The following is a 22763-nucleotide window of genomic DNA, read 5'->3' as shown; positions in this document are numbered from 1 at the left end:
CATCCCTCTGTGACAGGAGGGTAAAAACTTGGCCCTACAGCCTGGTGGCTGCAAGTTCCTAAAACCCAAATTTCAAATGGGAAATTGGCCTTTTGTCCTCGGTGCTCACCACGTAGTAGTGCAGAGCATCACTCAGCTGAACTTCGCTGTGGTTTATTGTGTAGTTGTAAATCCTAGTTATCCGATTAACCTTTTCTGATGTTAAGTGCCTTCAATAGTAGTTTTTCCTTTATTTTATTTTTTGTTTCTGTCTTTTTGTGTTCATTCGGTTTATAAAAATGTAATTAGAAATTAAAAAGAACAAAACAAACCTACAAGCCAACTGATGTAGATTGACATGAATTGTCATCTCTTGAAACCGTGTGCAATCCAAAGCTCTGCAACCTGATACACATCCCCTTCATTCGGTAAATATTTAAAATATCCACAGAGAGTTTTTCGCATTCTTGAGCAAAGACCACATTGCCATGTATTCACCAGTGTTTCTAAGTATCAGTGTTATGAAGACAGGGCTTATTAAGTTAAATGTTTTACTTTTTTTTTTTTTTTTTAATTTCTAGTATTTATTGTGCTATATGAAACCTGATGTTAAAGGGAAAGAGAGAAGCCTATCAATCAATTTGCCTTTTAATAATCCAAATGAGTATATTAAAAAGAAAATGTAAGCAACTTTAAATATGCCAAGGGCTGTAGTCTTCGAGAACAGGAACGGTTAAATCGGAAGGTTTAGATAATGAACAGAGTTGACGATGCTTGTAATAAAGTGGATTAGCTGTTACAAATTGTTTTACACCGTGTATCCTTACGTAGCTAATCTCCCATGTTTGCAGTTTCTCTCAGAGGTTCTTGAGGAGCACCTGGCTAGGTTGTACTTCTCCAAAGAGTGTTACAAATGCTGACGCTTAATACAGTTTTTGAAGGAGAAAAAAAGAAAAATCTTTATAGCTTTTCCTCTGGGTGCTGCCCCATTAGCAGTCATTAGTTCCTGCCCTCAAGTAGTAAATACCGACTTCTCTCTCTTTTGGTAGCAGCGCTTTCCCTTTGTTAGCTCTCTCCAGCTCAGACTTCTGCTAGGTACCCATTACGGCTTCTGTAGCATTGTGTTTTTTCTCAGAATTTGCTTTTATTCACATGAAAGTCATGTTCCTCCTCCAAATCACATTAAGGTAAGAGCACGCTGTCCTGTGGTTTATCAGTCTGGTGTCACTGGAGGCCACCTCTGCTCGGAGAAGCTTCCAGCCTCCTCCTGCAGCCTCCAGCAATACCAGTGGCACCAGCACTGGTTTCTCTGCTGGCTGTTGGGAACCAGGACCTCTGCAGCAGCGCTCACAATTGCTTCCTTTGCCCAGAGGTTAACCAATAACATGGGCTGATCGCAGTGCATTGGGTTATTTTCAGAAATGTTTTCTGTCCATTTTTCTCCACACCCGCAGAGTATCCTGTGCAATTCCCCACTGGCTTGAAATGTTCTATGAAACTGGGACTGTAATTCTAATCAGGGAATTATATTTGACTTTTTTTTTTTTCTACAAAGTGGATTATGTTTTTTTTTTTATTTGGAATAAAACCTGTCAGCACAGACACGTGCTTATTTTTTTTGAAGAGTGCTGGAGCTCCTTAAACACTGTAGATTGTGCTTTGGCTCATATTTAAAGGTAGACTGGGATGATGCTGATATTTTTTTTAAGGAACAAATAGCTTGACTTTCAAAATATGTCAAATTTAGTTGCTTGTGTTTGAAACCAGAACTGTCTTCGCAGTTAAGGGACTTGAAAAGCCTGGAATCAGTTCCCTGCTATTCTCCAGCACTTCTTGCATCTCCTTGGGGAGGCAGTTTAGGCTTTCAGTGTTCAAATCATCATCTCTAAAATGGGGATAATAAAGACTTTCCTACTGCCTAGGAGTGTTGAGATGACAGATCGACTGATGGATCCTTTATAGGTTCTAAGAGCACTTACGATCCCCTGTGCAGTTGTAAACATCAACCTTTCCCAAAATGCAGCTACCCACTGGACCTCTTCAGCCTGGATGTATTCAGTGGATTATGTTCTTATTACAGTGTTTTTCTGTGAAAATAATTTGATTGCTGGGGTGAGCTTTCCCTGCCTATTGTCAGATGGGGCTTGAAGTATCCCAGCAGCTCGTGGAGAAGAGAGACATAGCCAGGTGCCCCTTGGGAGCATGTCCCTTATTTGCAAGGCTTTCCGGGAGCCCCTCTGCTATCCCAGCTGCAGTGTGACTTTGTGCAGCTCAGGCTCTCGTGGAAGGAGGGCACTTCTCCTCTAGCAGGTGGGTTGTGTATGCTCTCACATCGAGAGGTGATGCAGAACACTTGCAAAGTGCTTTGGTCCCTTGCGAAGAGAAGCATAATATACAAGGTTGAGGCCACTTTTGGGGTTGCTCAACCAATTCACGTTGCCTCCTAATTTAGGATAGGGGACTGAAGGGCAAATGTAATTTTTGACTCTGGACGGTCAGGTTGATGTTACCAGTGATCTTTGATTTGCATTTCAACTCCGTCCTCTGGGCTGTGTTTGATGTGCGGCAGCACTGGGTCAATAACAGCTCTGGAGCAGGAGGTTCTGCAGCATTTTCGTTGACGTCCTGCAGACGTTTCTGTGTTCTGCCCTCATTCAAATTCTGACCCAGCATTTCCCTGCTCAGTGCTGCGTTACTTAGGGATATTTCCTTCTTGACCCTTCCTGCACCAAAAAAACCACCATGTCAGCTAGATTAAATGTGTGAAGTCAATAAATGTAAAGAACAGCATCTTCATCAAGTGTGCAGGAGCCTGGAGTGATGGTAGCTCAAGAAACATGGACTTTCTCTGCATAAGCAATTTGCTGGTGCTCTTTTGGGTCTTCCCATGTAAAAAAAAAAAAAAAAAAAGCCTTTGGCTTGTGATACCTGATGGGATGGTTGACGACTGCTCAGAATATCTGCATAATCCATGTTTGTCAAAATGTAAAAGATCTGACTAAGCATCATAAAGAATTTGTGACAAACACGGTGGCGTTTGGAGCTACTACTTGCAGTCACTGACTAACAGGATTTCATCCTGCTCTTGTTTTCTTTTGTTTTTTTAATTTTATTTTTCCTTCCTCAGCTAGAATTGTAACCTTAGCATTATTTAATTGGAGGCTTTTTCAGTTAATTAATTTAACTCTTCACTGCCTTTAGTAGCATGGTTTTATGAGTATTTTTAATTGATCTTATTCATACAGAAACGCAATCTCGCATTAATTTAACAAAATGGATTCAAGTAACTGGTCAACCCAGCTGTTCAGTCAAGGATCTTGCTCAGTGCTATTTATTAGGTTTGGTTTGAAGGTTATGGCCGCCCCAGAAACAAAAAAGCAAAAGTGACTGCTGGTACTGAAACCCTGTATTTGTAAGCAGGTTCACTGCTGGATGTTGTTAGCTTGCATTTGTCCTGGACCCAGCAAATAAAAATGTTTTTCTTTGCCTTCTCTCACCGCTGACTTTTCCAGACAAGCAGAAATCTGGAAAGGGGAAGGGGCATTCTTAACCTGAGAATTTCAGACAGGTTGGATTTAAGCAAACCACCCATTTATTCTTTGATTAATGGCTTGCAGGCAGTTGGCTGTGGACTGTATTGTATTAATTTGTGACGGCAAGAGTTAATGCTAGTAATTGCATTTCCTCTATAGAGAGAGCCTGTAGTAGATTGTTTTTACGTGGCAATCTGTGATTGATAGATCAGGGAAAACAGGAGCAAAGAAGGTTACTGCCTCCCAACCACTTCCCCCTTCAAATTAAAATAATTCCCAATTTGTAGGGCGCCTTGCAGCACGTGCTGTGGGAATGAAGCAGTAAACACACTAGGCTGCATTCCCTTAGAGCAGCGAACCTCTTACTGCATTTCTTTCACCAAACCAAACAAGTCATGTTGTTGGGAGTCCATTTGAAACAAGCGTGCTGGCGAAACAGCCCCCAGACCCCTTCAGCAAACTTCCTGTACGCCAGGCGGCGGACCTGATGAAAGAGCCCGTTTGTGAACCTTTGGATTCCTTCCATTGATTTGTAAATCCACTTTAATAAAGTCCTGGCGAAGCTAGTGAAATGAGCAGCCGATGTTCTGCTTCTATCAAGTTTCTAACAAATATCTGATGCAGCTTGTGTCACTGGCGCTGGCACATGCTTTTCTATTTTTTTTTTTTCCCGTGTTGGATCCTTTTGAGACCGGGGGAGTAGGGAAACAGGGAGAGAGAAAAAAAAAAAAAAAAAAGAAACGCAGCCTCCATCAGCCACAAATTACATGGCTGCTTTATTTTCCAGCGCTGCTAAAACTCAGCTTATTTAATATCGATCATACCAAGGAGCCGGCGAAGTACAGTGTTAATTGGGTCCACTGGAATTCCAGCCCCCTGGGACCCAGAGCTTCCAAGGCTGGGAGGGCGGAGGGAGGCAGGCGAGGAGGAGGGGACCCGCTGCGCGCCGCATAAAATCGAAGCGCACCAGACACCAAGGCTTCTGCTCGCGTCGCTGGAAAGCAGTCGCGGCGTTTCCCACCCACCCCCCTTTCAAAAATTAGGCAACTCATTTCATTATTATTATTTTTTTTTCTAAAGTCCGGCAGCTCCTCTTGAATTAACAGCTCCTTTCTTTTTCTGTTATTTTTCTTCCCTTTTCTTTTTTTTTTTTCTTCCCCCTTTGCGGAGTCTTTTTTTTTTTTTTTTTATTGTTTTCTTCTCCTTTCTGCAAAGCTGCAAAAGCTCTGCTTTGAAAACTGCTGCCCCAGAGTGCAGTTGCTTAGCTGTCCTGTCAGCATTGTTCTAATGCTCATTCCATATGTATGTCACATAGGAGCAGTACCCTCCTCCTCCTCCTCCTCTCCCTTCCCCCAATCCATGCATTTGATTTTTTTTCCTTCCTAAAGACTGATTTTTTTTTTTTCCCAAGGAGCTTGGAAACAGGGAAATTCAAACTGAATGATCCTGTGCTGTGGTTAGTTGTGCAGCCAAGACCAGATTTCTCTTAGAAAAAGTGTTTGCTCTGTTCCTTCTTTCCCTTGCTCCTTCTTTTTTCTTCCCCATAAACACAAAGGCTTTAAAAACCTAAGATCTGTAGTTCTTTTTGCTTTTGCTTGTTACCGTGACAGCATGTATCTCTGTTGCTGAAGAATGAAGCAGGCAGGCTGGAGTTTTTTTATGTTCAGTGCTTTTGGGACCACTAAAGGGAAGTCCGCAGAGAAATATGTACAGCAACTGTGCCAACTGAGTTTCTCGTGCCTGTTATCTGTCACTTATTCTGACTAAAAGGTAAGGGATTCTTCTTTTTTTTCTTTTTTTCTTTTATTGCTAAAGTCTTTGTGCATTGTTTGTGCAGTCGTTTGACATGTGCAACTAATAGGCTGGTGAGGGAGGTGGGTTATGGAGATTTTTGTGTTAAGGTGTTAACAGATCATCCAGGCAAAGCTCTTTACATCCAGAGGAAGAAAAGTATAGATATATATTTTTTCCTTTTTCATCTCAAATGGTTCTTCTTGCCTGAGTCGCCCCTGATTGAGACATAAATCTGGGGCATTATCACCGCTGCTTATCTTTCCTGCTCCTCTTTCTTCACCTAGGAAGCACAGGCAGGGCTGGTGTGTGCGTGCGCATGTGTGGGGCAAGGCATGCACCCTTGTACATGGGGAATGCCTGGCGGCGTGCACATTCTCCTCTTTTACTGTAACTAAACATCTTCAAAAGCACTCTCTGCAAGGTAAGAATGCCTTAGTTCAGCACGCTGCAGCTTATGCCTGTTTAAAATTATTACTTGGATTACAGTGCATACTGTGGAAAGTTATTAGTTTCCAGAGAGACCAATTTAATTGGGGGTATGTGTGCAGCGGTTCTGGTCCGTGCTTTACACATACTACTTACGGGAGAGTATGAAATGTGTTTTTTTTTTTTTTTTCCTTAGCTCTTGTGAAGGGTGAAGTTTACACTTTCTGTTCAGCGTAACAAATGAAGTTACAGCTGAAATTGAATAAAGCTGCAGAGAAGCATAGCCTTACAAGGCTTTTCAACTCAGCCCTGATAGTCAGAAGAGAGTTTATTAAAATATTTTTTTGCACTGCGTTGCAATATGCAGAAATGTTAGTGGGAGGGCATCTTTGCCAACCAGAAGTAGCAGCAAGTGATGCCTGAACTGGATCTTTATATCGTTTCTGGGTTAGAAACCTACTTAATCCATAATGTTGGGCTGCTTTGCTTTTTTTGCATGTGTGTGTGTGCTGTATGCATCTTTCAACAGCCTCCCTCTTAGTTCAAGAGGGCTTTGTTTTATGAAATGTGTTTTAGCTTTGCAGACAGCAGAAGTGCACTCGGTAACTGTCCCCTTAGCTATGACACAGTGCATTATTTGCCATTTTGGAGGAGGCTTATTTTTAAGACTTGCTTTGGTTTCTTTCTTAGGTATTTCTGTTCTGTCTTACTTACTGTTAGTTCTCTGACTGGAAAATGCATCTTAAGGGTATTTGTTTCTCATGCTTTATAGTAATCAGTGGCTGAGACAGTTGAGCAACCTCCTTTACTAATTCTGCCTTACCTTGAATGTTGTCTTGCTTATTTGACTAACTAGGAATGCCACCAAATATGTAATTAGTTTTGTTTAAAAACAGTCTGAAAATCTAAAGTGTGAAGGAAGAGGGGAAAGTCCTGTCTGAAGGCATTAATTTTTTTCTTTACAGTAGCTGTTTATAATGTAGCTGTTTATAATGTCATTTCAGAATCAGATATTTCCCAACACATGCTCTGTGACTGTATTTTCCCATGATTGTTGCTTTATATCAGCACTGAGAAAACAGTCATTTAGATAACAGGTTTTCATTGACATCCTTTTTATAATATAGAAAGGAAGAAGCAGTAATAAGTTAAATTGGCATCTGCTAATTATGCTGAATACAGATTGTGAGCTCTGCAAGTCGTCCCTTGCCTTAATGCTGTTAGCATATTTTAGCACTGGCAACCAAAGGAAAGAAATTTGATATATTTTTTTTTAAAGATGACTTGTGAAGAAATGTGAAGTTTTTTTTTTTCTTTTTTTCTTTTTTTTTCCCCTAATGTTTGTATGCCGTTGTTAGAATGGGGAGAGCATCACATGCCGTGTAGTGCTTGGTAAAATTGATTAAAGATCATTGAGACATTGACTTGTCTGGTGATCGCTAGGATTGATTTTGAACCTTGGTGGCAAAACCATGGTTGTCAGACACATAACGTAGTCTCTGGACAGGAAAAGTTTGAGTGTTTCTTAGTCACCAAATACCTGGTTCTTTCAGGTCTCTGAGAAATAAACCATTTTGTTATGAACTTAGGTGTGCCTCTTCGTGCTAAGTGGTGACTGTGCTCACCTCACAACACGAAGTCTTGGGCACCCAAGGCATTGAAGAGCCGTGGTTCTGCCAGATGTGCTCATTTCTTCCCCGTGCCTTCTCGCAGTGCCACACCATCCCGGCCTGACCATGGCACTGAGCCAGGGCTGAGCATCCACCACCACCACCGCGCAGCTCAGGGTGACCATGCTGGGGGACACGCTCCGGCCCTGGGTGCTGCTGGCAGCGGCAGCAGAAGACCTGTGAGCGGTTGTGGTGGGTCAGCCACTAGAGGGGAGACAAGAGCTGCGTTATGGTAATGTGTGTCACCACCGAGCGCTCCGTATGATGATGTCTACACAGCAGTTTGCAGCGTAAGGTGGAAACATCCGAGCTAACTTGGATGCTCTGGATGCCGGGAGCAGCCCAGTGGTGGCAGCGCGGGGCACAGCAGGGGCTGATGCAGCTCCTCATCCTCAAGGACTGCCACGCTTATGGGGTAAAGAGCATCCAGTTGCACTTTTAGATATAGAAGAAACGTGTCTATGCTTTGTCTGTGCTGGAAGCTCCGTGGTTTTCAGCACTGGAAGCTGCTGAGGCGTTGCAGCACCCAACCTCCTTGCTCCCAATTCAATTTGGGTGGCAGTGGTCCCTGCCTTGGGTGTTGGGCTGGAGCTCTCTAACTACCAAGTTATGGGTATAGGCACCTTTTTGCTGAGAACTTGACAAAAACAGGAGGCTGTAAGTTTTTCTATTTGCTTCTTGCAGCTATAGGTGTCCACAGCACGTTCAAAGAGTGCTTTAACTGGAGTTAGTGGTGGGTGGCTCAAAATCTCAAAATTGTTGAATGTCTCTCCTGCCCTTCCGGGCTGTTTGAATCTTCTTCCCTATGATCATACCCCACATTTTTGCCAGGTAATGATTTGGCACATTGAGTTGCTGTAAGTTGTTTCATCCTTTTCTAGTGGATAGGTATCATGAGCAAGCACTGCCTTGGGTGGTGGTGGTGGGCACACTGGGAAGCATCCTGCACCTGGAGCTGTGGGGCTGAAGGATGGTTGGAGAGCTCCTGGTCAGTGGCTCCTCCAGGTCAAGGTGAGGTTTGCTGGGACAGGGAAGTGCAGGAACCACATACCTTCAGTACCATGTGCCATGTTACAGCATTGCTCTACCTGTGGTCTGCACGTAAGCCTCATTTTCCTAAAAGTGATGTCAAGAGTCTTTTTAATAAGACATTATGATTTTGGCTTCAGTTTTAGGTTTCTTTACTCTCTTATGTGTATGTGTGAAATGCAAAGCATATTTAATGAACAAATACTTCAGATGTTTCCAAATTAATTAAAAACAGCTACACATCTGGAAAAAATCCAGTACCTTTCATGGATGGCTTCAACTTCATGTTTTCTTCCTCTTGTGAGAAGCCCTGAGAATATCCCTGTGTGGATGCCTGTGAAAGCTGGAGCGGTAGAATCCAGGCTTATTTTACAAAAGAGAGAGAACTGAAGCCCATAGAGATCAATGGGATCTCAGCCTTTATTCCAGCAATCTCTGGATAAAACCTAACAATATATGGAAATATCTAATATGATATGCCTGTGCCTGGTCAGATATTGTCAGGGTACACTGGCTGAAGGTAGCTGTGCAAGTCTTAATTAGAATGTGTTGTTTCTCATGGGTTCAACTGCTGCTAATTCATGCAGATCTCAGTGAGACTTGAATTAGGCACCAGAAACAAAAAGGCATTTTATAGTGAACTTTCTTTTTTTCTTTTCCCTTCCCTTTCCCCGAAAGTAAATAAAATGATCAGATTTTTTCTCTATGGGAATGTTGTGATTTAAACTGACACAACTAAGTGACCTAAAGATAGGCTTATTGCATACATAAAAAATGCAGGGCTGGGTTGTTTGAACTGCATTAGCATCAGAATGAGAAACGGCAGGGTGAGTTGGCTGAGGTGGCCATGCAGAACTGGGGAGGGCTGTTCTTTGGAAAGCCTCCGAGCTGGGAATTCTTTTCTGAGCCATAAATAAATAAATCTGTGTCCTGAGCAATTAATGAATACAGAAGTCTGAGCAACTTTAGGCGTGTTTGGGATTTTTAAAAAACCCATATGCTGCTTTTGTTAGTGTTGTCGATTTCTATTGTTTTCCTATTATTGCCACTTTAAGGGGAGCTTTTTTTTCTGGCCTTCTTTATTTTTGTTGAAAGATGCTGATGAGAATGTTTTCGACAGTGCTGTACTGGAAAACCTCTGTTAAGTCCCACATCAGTTTAAGCATGTGTTGCACGAAAATGCTGCCCCTGAAAGTTTTGATCTTCTGGCTACAGACTGGGATTGCAGGCAGATCAGTGCTTAGAGTATCTTGTCTGTGGAGTTGTCCTCTGGCTGCTCGTGCTGGTTACTCCAGGGGTGCCAAGAAAATTATCTTGCAGTCATCATACTGTGAGTGCATGTAGGGCTTTTCCGGGGGATCTTGGTGTGTTCTGCAGACCAAAACTAATTAAAACCTCACAACACTCACAGCGGGCAGATAAGTGTGAACCACAAGTAAGCAAGCTAAGACAGAGAGTGGTGCAGAGCTCAACTTTCTCCTGGCAATGACCAGGTGACAGGGCAGTGTTCCCATTGAACAAAGAGGAACTATAGGTGCCTTGTACCTCTGGAAATGGTGTTGCTGGGTGGGACAGCCTTTTGGAGACAGGCTTCATGTAGTCAGTATTTATGGTTTTGCACCCAGCAGCTGCCTTTTAGAGATGAAATGAGTTCAGATCTCCTAACCTTAAAGCTTAAAGTTCTTCATGAACCTGCATAAGCAGTGGTGTTTTGGAAGGTTATTGAAATGTCCACTTCTCGCACCATGCTTAAACTTTCTGAATTTAGTGGCTTTCATTGGGATTTTAATTTTTAAGCATCATTTTGCATTTAAAAAAAAAAAAAAAAAGTGCCTGGCTGATGTGCATCAGCTCCCACTAGAGTGCTGACAGTTGACTGTTGCTGGGTTTTAACTTCATTGGTGTAGTGCTTCTAGGAATTTCAGCTCTGATGTGACCTTTGAGAGAGGATTGATCTTCTCAAGATTGCTGCTGTGGTCACTCTTGGTCTTAGGCATTAGAAGAAGCAGTGCTGGAGCTGGTACAGTAAAATGGAGTGGGAATGAGAAAGTTCACTTGCTTAATTGCTTCCAGTGAGCACAAGAGGATGCCTTTAGAGAAAATAACATTTTGAGCTAGTCTGGAAACCTGTTTATAAAATTATAGAGAGGGTTTAATGAAAGCAATCTAGAGGGAGATGTAGGAAAGCATCAGATAATTATGGTACTACAAGCCAGATTTCCAGATACACAGATACAATGCAGAAATTACCATTAGGGCATGCTGTACAAGTGGGATATATTGACAGAGAGGGAGAAAAAAGGAGTAGTGAGAGAAAGCTATGGCCCTAATTTCTACAGCCTTTTAAGAAGATGTCTCAGGCAGAGGAACCAGCTAAAAAGGTTAATCGGACAGGATCAGTTCGTGTAGTCTGTGAAAGTGAGTTTCAGAGCTTGAGAGGAGGAAGCACCAGGAAAGCCGCCAGGTGTTTCAGGAGGTGAAGCTGTTTGTGGTGGTGGGAGATGAGGGTGGTGTGAGAAAGGTGACAGACTTCACTGGAGATGTAAGCATTTCTGAAACGATAGGAGACCCCCCAGAGCAGTGTGGGTGGAAGGGGAGAGGTAGACAAGTTGCCTTAGGATCTGAGTACAGAGGCATTGAGGATTGCAACAGGAAAGGAGTTCAGCTTCTGAAAATCGAAGGGACAGGGCACCAAAGAAGCAGCAGCATGAAGACGATGGAGCCTTTTATACCATATAACTTCATGCTTGACAGCATCACATAGAGCATATGGAGTTGTGTGAACTGTGGGTGCCTTTGGGTAGCAGCTGAAAGTTGGGTTATTTACCACTTGGCTCCCTTGTCCAGACGCCACGCTGGAAACCCTTGTCGTAGCTCAGGTTGTGTACTTTCATAACGGGTGTTACAGTTGTGGAAAAGAATGAGCCAAAGGGAATTCAGTTCTGCCAGGACGAAAAGGTCATGGTGAAGATGACAGGGGCATCTGATGGAAGAAGCAGTAATGTTAAGGCATGTGCTCCTGTTAAGCTGTGACGTTTACTGGAAGGGAGGAATACCAGAGTTCAGACACGAAGTGACGAGGTAGTGAACCTGACTGGTACTGCTTTATATTCAGTGGTTTGTTGGGTGAAATCAGCTGCTGCAGAAATCAGGAGAATAAATGAATGGTTGCTGAAAAAAATGTGGATTTTGTATAGTGGGCTAAATGCTAAATGCACTGAAGAGCAGGAGTGAATTCTGCGTTGGCTTACTTTACCTTAGACCTGCCTGTTTTCCTAGAAAACATCCCTGTGAGTAAGTAAATGTCAAAGCACAACTGTTTGTTCTCAATTTAATTTTACTAATGTGATTGTAAGTCAGTTTATGAACGAACTTGGTGCCAATGAAATGGATTTCAGACCACTGGGATCCTGAGAAAAGTGGAAGGTTTTGGAATTTCTCCTACTGAAAATTTCAGTTCGCTGAGAAGAGGTAGCAAACAGCACCTCTGCTTCATTTGTTGATGGTTATGCAGTTTAATTAGTGCCCATCATTACAGATTTCTGAAAAACTCTCATGAAGGTGAATATGGGCTTAGAGAAGCCGGCCATGTGCTACTTCATGCGGCAGCTCTGTATCTAGCAAGATGCTAAAAAGGGGCTGTCCCTGTGCTGCAGACAAAAGGGCTCTTTATGCAAAAGTAGCTTGTTAGCTTTTTGTTTTGAAGCTGTAGCATGACGAAACTATCAGGGTGTCACACTAATAAAGTGGCCAGCCCCTAAGGAATCGACATTCTTGGTGGTGATTTAGAAGGTGCGTTTATACAGTAGGCTCCAACTTCATTAGGACGCCGTTTCCCTGGATACTGAGCATTTTGCATGTCATTACACGCATGACATTTGCATGTCATTACTTCGCATGGCATTAACAAGGCTGGGTGGCTGTAATGGTTTTATTGAAGTTTTTCCTATTACTTGGATAAGGGTTCTCCTTTTTCTTTGTTTTTTTTTTTTATGTTAAAGAGGAGAAACAAAAGGACGTGATTTCGTCAGCTAGTTTGCACAACTTCCTTTGAGCCAAAAACAGGTTTTATTTCATAAAGTGTGGAAATCCTGCATGTTATTTGTGGCATTATGTTGCTGAATGGGTTGTAAATAGGAGTTGAAGTGCTACTATTCACTGTAGCATCAAATTCACACTGTTTGGGAACAACCTTACAATAGCAAAGAAAAAGCTGTTTAAATGCTGGGCAGTAAACAAAATTTGTTATGGGTGTGAAAGCATTTAAATACTTCACGTGTCTGTTTGAGACTTTGGTGTTTTGATAGTGTTCAGTGTGTTTCCTGAAGGTACTTTCTGCTTTGCACACCATCTTGGTTGCCTCAACTCTGTTGTTTGACAAACAGCTTGGGCTGCCATGAACATGGAAAGAATCCATCCTGCCTGCTCCAGGACCCATTGCTGTCCCCTTTCCTTTTGATTGCGGGTGTATTTTTTTGGGGGGAGCTCAATCCACAGTGTGAACAAATCCACGCAAAAAAAAAAAAAGGAAAAAAGGACTAAGCATGGAACAGCTGCTTTGGTGCCCACGCTGGCTCATCCTGCTGCAGTCGCCGAGCTGTGGCATGAAGTGACCGTGGCTCTGGGTGCCGAAATGTGACGGGTCTCGGGGTCAGTTGTGCCTGCAAAGGAGTCGGCAGGCATCAGGCTGTGGGACCCAGGCTGTTACAGGGATTGCCTATGCAGCATGGCACATCCCTGATGCTGTTCGTGAGCGAGCAGCTCTGTGCCTGTCACCTCTATGTCCTGCAGCCCCTCCGCTTGTTCCGCTTGCTGGAAAGGATGTGTTTGCATGCACTCAAGGAATGTCTGTTCAGGAGCTGTACTTCTTACATGTAAAAAAAAGAAATCCTTTAGTGTTCTTGAGATCATGCTGGGCCTTAGAATATCCTCTGGACTCAGCAGCAAGGATTTAAACTCTCAAGGGACCGCAGCTGTCACAGGCTGTGAGTTACACAGGCTGTGAGGGCAGCCGGGCACAAGAACCAGGCTGTACGTGTGTGCGTAACCCCCTGCTAGTGCTGAGTGTGCTCACGTGCTGAAAGCAGCTTGAAAGTTTCAACCAGTTATTTTTAGTGTGAAAAGCACTCCTTGGTTTATGTTCCTACCGATACTTTTTCTTCGGAGAAACAATGTGTATTATAGTTCATTTAATAAAATAAAATCATTTTTTCCCAAAGCCACAGAAAGCAGAATTTAGTACGGGAGCATTTGAACATAAATTCTAGGGATGAATGCGAGATGGCTCTTTTACAGTATACTCAGTTTTATTGCAGTCCTTACAGTGGCTTTCATATGCCAAAAGCTATTGAGAGCCTTCTCTTATAAAAGTGTTCTAGAAATATATTATACCCACAGACGTTTTCTCCTTATTCTCTATAGTTAGTTTCACAAGTGTGACATGCATTTTATTTTTTTTCCTTGCTGTATGGATTTGTAATATTGCTAGATTTGCTTTAGTAAGGGGATACATTGCAATTTTATAACTCTTACATTTTTGTTCTTTACTTTCATCTTGAAAGTATAGAGGAAACAGATAGAGCAGCCTCATCTCAGGCTAAATTATTCCTGATTACTTTGATTTGTGACCTGAAGCTGTCTGGCAAAGCTTTTTCTTTTCTTTTTTTTTTTACCTTTCTGGAGATTTCCAGGCATCAGATATTGAAATGGCAGCTGGCTTCCCATCAGCGCACAGCAGAGTCTGAGGAAGAAGAACGGCACGCAAGCAGTGCCTTGATATGTGAGACTTCATGTTTAGTTGGAGTTTTAAATTCAGCAGCAACGAGCCTCAGTGGACGTGAGCTCACAGCTCTAACTGAGGCTGGAGTCCTTTAATTTCAGGGGCTTTCAGGTGAGCAACTTTCCCCATCTCTTGTCAGAAGAACGAGCAGTGGGAGAACAGCAACATGTGGCTTGGGGTTCGGAGGAGTGACCTGCCCTGTTTGTCTTGGCAAGCACTGGCATGGATGTTCTGCCTCGTTTGCTGTGAGGTGTCCACCTTGCTAACGAGTTTGGTGCTTGTCAAAGCGTGGAAAGGAAGGGGAGGCTCCCATCAGGAAGATTTATCTGCGGGGTGTGTGGTGAGTTGGCGTGGCACCACTGCCACGTGTGCACCCAGCAGGAGGGGAGAAATCTAGACCAAGCAGGCAAGCAGCAAACTGGGGTTAAAGGGGAGACAGGGTGAAAGCGTGGCCAGAGCAACCAGGCCTGGCCCTGTCTTGTGCGTTTTGGTGCTTAACCAGTGCTTGGTGTGCATGTGGCATGCATGGACTTTCTGTCCAGAAGTTGAGAGTTTAGGCTTTGCAGCTTGACCTTGGCTTGCAGGTGATCCTGACTCTAGGAGACCAAATGGAGAAGGGTGAGGCATGAAGAGGCGACCCTCCTCTTGCCAGGGGCTACCATCTTCAACAACATAATGGACTCACAACAGTGTTGTTCTCGTTGTTATTATTAACACTATACTTTTTGTGATAGGTGTCTCCAGTTACCTTTTCAAGATCTAGGTTTCACTTTGCAGACCAAACCCAAGCTCCCGAACTGTGAATAAATGACAGGTTTTCATTGGTACCCACTGCAACACGGTGAGAAAAATCAGTGCTTGACCCCAGATTTTGGAAATTCAGCCATGTGATGCTGGTGAGCATTGCTTCGTAGGGAAACCTTCCTGCCTTAACTCGTGCAGGTACAGAGGGCAGTGCAGGCAGGCAGCGAGAGCTGGCAGTGGGAGTGCCTGGGGGCTCTCCCGTGTGGCTGGAGCAAGGGGCTTGGTCCATTTGTGCCTGATTCCTCATCTGGCAACGGGATGAATGTATGCGCTTACCTAGATTTCAGATGTGTGTGAAGATCGGGAAGCTCAAGGGAAGGGCAGCATTTTCAGAGTGGATGCAGGAACTTTGGAAACAAGGCTTTGCTGACAGCCGGTGGATGTGGGAGCTTTAGGAAAGTCCTAAATCTGTAAGGATTTTAGGAGGTAAAGAGCAGTTGGCTTTGGAGCAGTTACTGCTTCCCTGTGCGGCTGCTTGAAGGGCTTCCCAGGCAGCTGGGGCACTTGACCTGTTTTAAACACCTTTCAAGGGGTGGAAGGGACAGACCATAGCTCTGTAAGGCTGCTTTCACTGGTTTTCCATGCAGCACTCCTTGATTTTAGAGGGAATTTCAGCCTTCTTCCAAGGGGAGCATGGAGCTCTGTTAGTGAAGAGGGCTAAAACAAATACATCTACTTTTTCTTTTTTCTTCTCTTTTTTTTTGTGTGTGATTTTGACACATGAATAAATGCTGTGGTACTTTTTCTGAGGTTCTGCCTCTAATGCCAAACATTTTAAAGGCACTTTTCCAAGGTGATTATCGAGACTCTGCGCTAAGAGATACCTCATTTAATCTGGCATATGCTGATTGCCACGAAGATATTTTCAACATACTGTACAGTGGTGTCTGTCATTCTCCAGGACATAAATAACTGCTGGACTGTAGATAACTGTGCAGCTAGCTGGCGGCTTATGGGTAACCTCTTTTCTGGCACAGAAATAATGGATTGTTTGTTCCTTCAGTTGAGATCATGATGTGTTTTGATGTTTCTGATTTACATTTTTAGCACTGTTCTTGATATCGTTCAGTGTTCTGGGAACGGTCTTTCAACTTGGTGTTTATTTTGGAGTGTTAGTTTTCCAACAAACAAATACACGATTGGCAATTAATGGGTTTGCTATAAATAAACAAAAGCGAATGGTTCAGCTTTAAATAGGGATCTCTGCTCTTTGGAGCTTTTTTTTGGGCTGTGCCTGCGATGCTGGACCTTCAGCTCCCCAGGCACGCAGCAGCCCTCGAGGGACTCCCAGCTGCGGCAACTGAACGGGCCGAGCTGGAAAGCTGAAGCCAGAGTGGGTTGTGCTTGTGTTTGGTAAGCTAAAAAGTGGTTTTCATCTCAAATATCTATGCAGGAGCTGACCACTGTGGGGTTGGGGCAGGAGTGTGTGTGGTTTCAGTATGGGTAAATTGTTTGGATGTGGTGGAAATTTCAGCGTGCAGCCTTTCAGTGCTGTGCTAATGGCCACGGTGCAGATACCTGGTGGAGATGCTATCATAAGTTTTCCTGTGGTGTTCATGCAAGTCTGCCTAGTGCCATCAGCACTGCTTTGTGCATCAGAAGTAGTGTTATAATGTCCTGGTGAAAATAATTGCAATCAGCGCCTGTCGTGGATTTAGGTACTTCTAACACAGGTAACGTTCCAAGACCATCTCTGATGGAAAGCTTTGCTCCTTGCCGTGCTTTGGCCTTAACACATAGCTTGGAAAGGAAGTGTGTAGGTTTCTGTAGTAGCTTTGTTCAGTTTAAGTCTAACTCCATCAGCTTTTCTATTTCCAGTGCAATGTCTGCAGTGTGCATTCTGCTTATCTGAGAGATTGCTTGGCTTCTTACTTAGCCAGGTTAACCAATTTCCATGGCCTGAACTGGATGTAATTTTAAAAAGTTATGGCATTGGCCCTTTCTTTAAATGCTGCCTGTTAGAAAAAAAATAAAAAAATGCAGCCTTTCTGATGTTTTGCACAGGAAGATTTAGAAACCAGTGGCTGTATTTATTGGTGATTATTTCTCTCTGTTTTACACAGACATCTGATGGCTCAGGCTTGGTCCAAATTGTCAGAGGCTAATTTATGAGAGGGCCAGCGGGAGGTATTTTTTTGGGAGCTGTGTTTCAGAAGATGGTTGCTCAGCATTGCCTGGAAGTCAGACCCTTGTAGGCATTGAGAGCTGGTTGTAGACATCTTAAGTGGGTTGCTCAGGATTGGAGGCAGCTCTGTGCTACGTCTGCTGTGAAGCAGCAGGTGCCAGCGCCCTGCAGATTCCTGCCCTATCAAAAGGAAAATCAGCGCTGCTAAATCTAGGTTTCGTTCTCAAATCTCAAACTTGTTGAGAATCTCAATCAAAATATTTGCTCCCTGTGCTTCAAGTATGATCTGTCTTTTTTGCCATGTGACACTGCCATCTTGAAGAAAAACAGCCTTGCAAAAGCAACAATCCAGTTTCTAGCCTCAAGAAAGAAAAAAACTTTATTTTCTTTTTCTCCCCTTCAGCATGGTAAGATTTAACTCTCTCTCAAATAGTTTTGTGTTTAATTATTATTATTTCCTAAGCTTCACTTGGATACATCCAAAATACGTTTTCTTTGCAGACTTCTCCCTGGATTGCTCAGGCAGTGCCATTTTCTCAGTTCACTTTGAGTGCTTCTCCTGTATGGATTGAAAACTATCATTTTATGGTAGAAACTAGAGGATCAGCAACCCAGGGTAAACTTCTGGAGAATGAGTTTGGTTGTGCCACAGGCAAGAACATGCCTCTGTCTCCGTTTCTCTTACTGTACATGATAAATGGCACTCTGCTGGCTTAGGACACTGGGTCCCACGCTGTCTCTGTGCATCCCTCTCCTGGCTGCCCCTGCTTGTTCCCATGGCCTCCATCCATACCTGCCCTCACAGCACTGACTGCCACCGCAGGGAGCAGTCCTGCTGAGACCACCTCTCTCTAATTCAGCAAGTCATTTGGGGACAAACCTGCAGCGGGGCTCTGGTGTGGGGTGAAATGCTGTATTCATAGAATTATAGAATGGTTTGGGTTGGAAGGGACCTTGGAGATCATCTGGTTCCACCCCCCCTATTCCACAGTCCTTTTTGTTGTGAAATCCTCACTGGACTGCCATTACTCTGACTTGCCATGTTGTAATCTTTTCTCTTAGTCTCTTTTTTTTTTTTTTTTAATATGGGGCTGTCAACTGGGAAGAACTTTTGTATATTCATCTCTTTTCCTAGCAGCCGCCTCTTGCCTGTATATAATAGTCTGGACCATTTGAGCTGCCTGGCCTCAACACACAGAGCGGCCGAGGGAGATATATAGTATTTTTTTCCCTCTGAGAGTAACAGCTTACTCCAGTCCTTACACCTATATACCTATTATGGCCCTGGAAACAGTAGTTGTAAATCTGATAGACTTCTTTCGTACTATAAACTATAGCCAAATAGTTTATACAAGATAGTGCAAACTGTCAGGAGGAGTATGTGCAGGATCCTGAGCACAGAGCAGACTGGTTGCAGTGGCCGGCAGCGCCTAGGAGTCGTGGGTCTGAAGGGAAGCTGCCATGGAAGTGACTCTGTTCACAGGGCTTTGTGTGAGAAAGGTGGGAGATGCTTTTTCATCAGGAGGGCCAGTACATTTGCTTCGGTGCTGTGTCACAGATCTCGTTGGGTTGGAGCTCCTTCCATTGCTGCCTTTCACCAGGCATAGAAATTAGAGATCAGCTTACTCCAGGGTCTTTTACAAAAGTTCGCCTGGTCTTGATTGCCTATATTATTTGCAGTATAGTAAGGGCAATTTTTTTTTTTTTCAAACAGCCCAGTTATGTTGCCCAATGTAAATCCCTCTGGAGTCCCAGCTGATGCAGCTGGGTGCTGCAGTGTGGCAGGTTGGTATTCTGTCTGCCTGTGCCAGGCACCTGACCAGGGTGCAGATTTGGGGTCCCAGGGCACTGATTTGGGGTCCCAAAGAGAGATGGGAAGGACCAGCAGTGGCACAAGTGGCACTAACCAGGCCTAGATTTTTTTTTTTGTGATGTTGTGTCTAGAAGGGGTTTTCAAACCAGGGCTCCCTGAATGGGGTCAGAGTAGGTTTATAAGATAAAGGAAAAAAAAAAAAAAGAGAGAGAGAAGCCAAATAAGCAAGTAATAGCATCTCTGAGTGTGTTTCATGAGGGAGCATGTAGCCCCAGTGGAAATAGCTTGCTCGTTTTGAAACTGCCCCAGAGCTTCCCCATTTTACAGTGATTAAGAAGCAGGAGCCAGGGGGGATTGGAGATAAAGCATAAAAACTGGCCATCAGGCTTTGTTTCCAGCGGGACAGACCACCAAGGGACAAGCTCAAATCCCTTGTAAGGTTGCTCCCTGGAATTCCCTTTTGACAAATCTCACATGGCGGCAAATTATTCCTCCCCTCTCCCCCCCCTACTCTTTCCCCAAGCTGTTTTTCATCCTCGAGGGGGAAGGGAGAGTCCCAAAGACCCTTTGCAGCAGTTCCCCAGGAAGACAAACGATGCCCAGCTCCTGCTCACAACTATCATCTGCATCTGCTGATGAACTGATCCTTGTCCAGAATTGGTGTCGTATGGAAAAATCCCCAGCACCTGCTAGCAAACCCCAGTTATTCACAACATACGGCTGGGTGGCTAAATCTTCACTTCCTAGGGTCGGCCTGGAATTACACTCGCTGCATGCTGAGCGGCCTTTCTCTCCTGTGAAATAGATGCAGGCAGCGGGAGGATTTGCAGCTACAAGGAAGGTTAGGATTTATAGCGCTGTCTCCTGCAAGGGGTTGTTCTGCAGAAATGGTTGGTTTGTCTTCATCTTCTCTTTTGGGATAAACACATCATGATGTAATCATCTATATGGAAAATCATATCTTTGTATTCATCAGGGAGCAGGTAGCCCCGTGAATATATATCCCCTGGCATAAATCTACCGTCAATGTCAGTCAGGCATTTTTTTTCCCTCCTGCCTAGAGTTGAACATGCATTTTTAATTCATTTCCATATGGCACAAACTCTATATTCTTATTGTATATTCTAATTTCTTTTCCTGGCCAGTAAATTTTAAGCCTTTCCTAGCTGGGTAAGTTATTGTGGGGTACATCTGGGTGCAGTTCAGGAAAGATATCTGAGTAGAGAATGTGCCATTTTAAAGTGTGTTTTTTTTTGTTTGTTTGTTTGTTTTTTAAAATAACATGCCATTATTAATGTTTTTTCCCCCTATTCTCATTTGACCCCGTGCTAATGATACTGCCTGCATGTTGAGGGGACAGGATAAAATCCACCGCTGTCTCTAGTCTGTGCCTAAGGTTGGTAGACAGACATCCGTCCAACTCCTAGATCACCATCTTCCACATGCCTTTAATACTAATTTCCATGAGTTCTGAAGTTTTCCATAGTTTTGCACTATGGAGGAGGTTCCTTCCAGGAGAGGGCAGCGACGTACACGGGTCCCCCCTCTGTGTCTTGACATTGACAGCATTGTGAAAAACATTTTTTCCTATCAATGTTGCAGCTTGATGTGGAACTTAAATAGGAAACAACTGAAAAAGAGTCAAGAGTGCTTTTTAACCTTTTTGCAGGTATACTTGACCCGGTCACGCAGAAGTTTTTGTAGGGGCAGATTGCTGTTGTTGATAGAAAATAGCACTGAGAATAAGAGGCTCCGTTCAGGTGGATGGAGCCGCATGGCGATATTGTAGGTTTGCTGTTCTGATGATTAGACCCTAAGAAGAGATAGACTACTGCCGATGTTGACATTATTTGAGTGATAGGAAGGAGTTACTTGCAAGATTGAGGTCACTTACAACAAAATCTGCTGTTGTTCCTGCTGCCGTTTCATCGCTTGAATACATACTGTTTATTTGTCATGTGTATGTGAAGCTAATGTTTTCCTGCCTTCTAAAAAAAAGTCCTTTATGTTTTCATCTATACACCTTTTTGCTGTAAAGCTGCTTATTTAATAGAACTTTAATAGCTTCCATTTGAATGAGAATTGTGACTCCTTTCCTGAGAATAGAGTAGTATTTCTGAATTGTAGTATTATTCCATACCTAGAGGTCACCACTCCTGTCCTTTCTGAGGAAGCAGCCTGACTTTCACAGGTTGTTCTGGAAACATAAAAATCATGGTAAAAACCTTTAAATGAGAGCAAACCCTGTTTCCTGACCTTTTTTACCCCTGTGCACAAAGGCTCATAATCACCTTGATTCTCATAAATTTGTCATCTGAATTTAAAATATGTTTTTTCTCCTCGTAGCATACTGAAGCATGGAGGATCCTTTAGATAAGAGCTGTATTGGGTCCTTCTGCTGAAGATGGGAGGTGAAGGGCAGATTGGGTTCTTCTCTCTTCCCTTTCAAAGGACCTGTAGAAATTCTTAAATATTTGTATTATATACTCACATTCACTAAGATCATTTATGCAATGGTCAGCTGAAAATACTCTTATCTCATTGGGTGTACTTGAGCTTGAAGGATGAGAGAGGAAATTTTTCTTTTCCCTGTAGTGTCTTGTTAAAAGCTTATTCCTTCTGCCTGCTGAAGAAGTTTACCTGCTGTTTTCCTTATGTACTCTAAAAGTCCTTTTGGCACTTGTTTAATAATTTTAGAGTTTACCCAAGAGTATATATATATTGTTTTCGTTTTCATGTATTTTATGGTATAGAGATCTTTGGGATGAGGAGAATTAGCCTTGGGAGAGGAAATCAAACAGAGGATCACATAGCACTTGTTTTGTGTCTGCACACTGAATCAGACCCACAGATTCGGTGTGTGGGAATCCTGGCAGTCCCTGGGACTGGAGTCGTTGTTCCCAGTCTGTTTGGATACAGCCCAGGCTGCAGATTGCCAGAGCCGAGATGAAAAAACACTCATACCTCTCACAGCTCCTCTATGGAGCACCAGCCACCTACAGGTCCCTACAGGTACAAAACTCTACAAGGTTTGGATTACATAGATAATTCTTGTTCAAAGAACAGAGGACAAGTGGATGAGTGGAGAACTAAATATGAGAACTAAATCATAGAGTTCAATTTTATTTTTAAGAGAGTTAAAAATCAATGGCCGTTATATTTCTCCATTTCTTTCTTTTCACTTCAAGACCAGAGGATATAATGTGAGCTAAAGTGGAAGGATGCTGGACTCCTTCTCTGTGTCATCTTGTTGCCTCTTTGGGTACTTAGAAGGTTTTGTGTTTTAGCCTCTATTCTTGCTAAAGAGCTATTCCGCTTCTTCAGACTATGTTGTGCAGTATCAGGGGATTTATTTTCCTTTTTGGAGTAGCTCCTGCCCAAACGTTTCAAAATCAGCCACGAGTAATTACAATCTTTCTCTTCACTCGAAACCATAACATTTTTTTGACAAGAAGTGCCTTTAAAGAAATGCCTCTTAATTTACGGTGGGTCGCTTTGTACTTTGTTTCTGTAACCTATCGCATTACATTTCCTGTGCATTAAGTATGTATGTATTATGAGCTCTTAAAAACAAATATCCCAGAAGAAAGGAATTCAGTAAATGAATAAAACATTCTTGGGTAGTCCAAGTGGCAGTTTAATAGCTCGTCTGTTGGGACTTTCCAATAATATAATGATGATGGCCATATAAATATATGGATAGATGAATAACTTCAGTGAGGAGCTTGTTACAGCACTACATACCACATCTGAAGTGAAATCAAACTCTGAAAGTGCTGCCTGATGGGAAGGCCCACTTTTTCCAGTGCCA

The 22763-nt window shown here is 43.2% G+C and overlaps 1 protein-coding gene across 13 annotated transcripts in view; it reads left to right on the top strand.

Moving 5' to 3' along the window:
• The window catches only part of FAT3 (FAT atypical cadherin 3), a 419198-nt gene that overhangs the window by 64764 nt on the left and 331671 nt on the right, over window positions 1–22763 (top strand). Inside the window, exon 1 of one of the 13 annotated variants that reach the window (XM_072032784.1) lies at window positions 4669–5282. The exons of 11 other annotated variants lie outside the window; for them this stretch is intronic. The gene's annotated coding sequence lies outside the window, so the exon portion shown is untranslated. Of the gene's footprint in view, window positions 1–4668; window positions 5283–5634; window positions 5728–22763 lie in introns of those variants that run through there. One more of the 13 variants, XM_072032786.1, reaches the window with a different exon arrangement.

Source organism: Anas platyrhynchos, chromosome 1 (genome assembly GCF_047663525.1).
Source record: "Anas platyrhynchos isolate ZD024472 breed Pekin duck chromosome 1, IASCAAS_PekinDuck_T2T, whole genome shotgun sequence".
Classification (NCBI taxonomy): Eukaryota; Metazoa; Chordata; class Aves; order Anseriformes; family Anatidae; genus Anas; species Anas platyrhynchos.
The sequence above is the reverse complement of the archived record's forward strand: the minus strand, read 5'-3'. Positions and strand labels throughout refer to the sequence as shown.